Source organism: Macrobrachium nipponense, chromosome 5 (assembly GCF_015104395.2).
Source record: "Macrobrachium nipponense isolate FS-2020 chromosome 5, ASM1510439v2, whole genome shotgun sequence".
Lineage (NCBI taxonomy): Eukaryota > Metazoa > Arthropoda > Malacostraca > Decapoda > Palaemonidae > Macrobrachium > Macrobrachium nipponense.
The window spans coordinates 69,352,745-69,354,243 of NC_061107.1; positions in this window are offsets into that span (position 1 = coordinate 69,352,745).

Sequence of the window (1,499 nt, forward strand, 5' to 3'; positions counted from 1 at the left end):
TTAATTTACACACCAGATTCTCAACCTCTCGCCGCCAAGTTCACCCGAATTAACAGACTACATCTCAAAACTTCACCATATATCCGCAACCTATTCAACTGACGCTGAGCGTAAAACTCTTGTGAATTAAGATAATATTTCGAAAAAATGTGGTGCTATATTTTCAGCTAACATTTTAAAATTGTCAAATCGATTATGCAGTTCATCATGACCATCATATTCAGCGTGCTTTATAACCCAGCACTTCAATGGTGAAGATGTCACTTTATTCCAAACACTTGGAAACACTACTACAAACCCCAGGTTTAGAATCCGTTCGCAAAGGACAGAGTCCAAGGATGGATGACCTTCTGTGATACTGGTTACTACGACTGTATGTGCGCCCACCTGTTCATTATTAAAAAATTACGTCTTCTCTCTCTCTCTCTCTCTCTCTCTCTCTCTCTCTCTCTCTCTCTCTCATTTCTATTCCCGATCACCTTTCACTCACACACTTCATCGTCATCTTGATTCCACAGAGAATTAGATTTTACTTTTCTACGTCAATTGTCGGCTATAGTCTACATTTGGCAATTACTGACTCTTGAATAATATCAGACTGCGTTGCAAGCAAAAGCTGTTTTTTCCCATTGAACATTGAATATCTTCCAACAACATGTGCTTCGTATCTTCTACCGCCTCATGATGTGGCGACAAGCACCCGATACAGACCTACAGATGCCTGACCTATACTCAGTTTTTTTTTTTTTTTTTTTTTTTTTTCAGTCTTTTTTTTTTTTTTTTTTTTTTTTTTTTTTTTTTTTTTTTTTTTTTTTTTTTTACCGAGGCGCATTTGCACTCACTCGCTGGGGTGCCCTTTTAGCTCGGAAAAGTTTCCTGCTAGCTGATTGGTTGCTAGTATTTTGTCCGCATAGCATCATTTTTCTCAAATAATTATCAAGTAATGTGAATCGAAACTTATTTACTAACCCAAATTTCTCCCTCAGATATATGTTTTGCCAATAAATAACGTCAACGAATAAAGAGATTATAAAGTATTGTGATGGTAAGTCTAAATTTAATAACAATACCCGCCGAAGTCAACAACAGAAGCTTGTTTTCGGATGCATGCCGCAAAATTTTTTTACTTTTCACATATAAATGACACTAAGCATAGGAAAAACATGTTATTATAAACTTTCCTTGAACGCCAGAATCTACTAAACACATGGAATTGATAAAACTCGCTATTGGTGAAAACTTCCGGGGAGGTAATAGGAACAGCTTGTGGCGGCGTGATATGGAAACTGTAAAATATATTTGTACCTTGTGTCTGTAAGTAAATAAATAGTAATGATGATATAAATTGTATGCTGTGTATAGCCTATTCAGTAAACCTGTTCAGTAGCTCACAATATTTAAAATAAAATTAAACATAGTATTTTTTATCCCCCATCTATATTATTTTAATGAGACTGGCATACGCTTCCCTTCAAGCCAACACTTCCCAAAGAGGATAA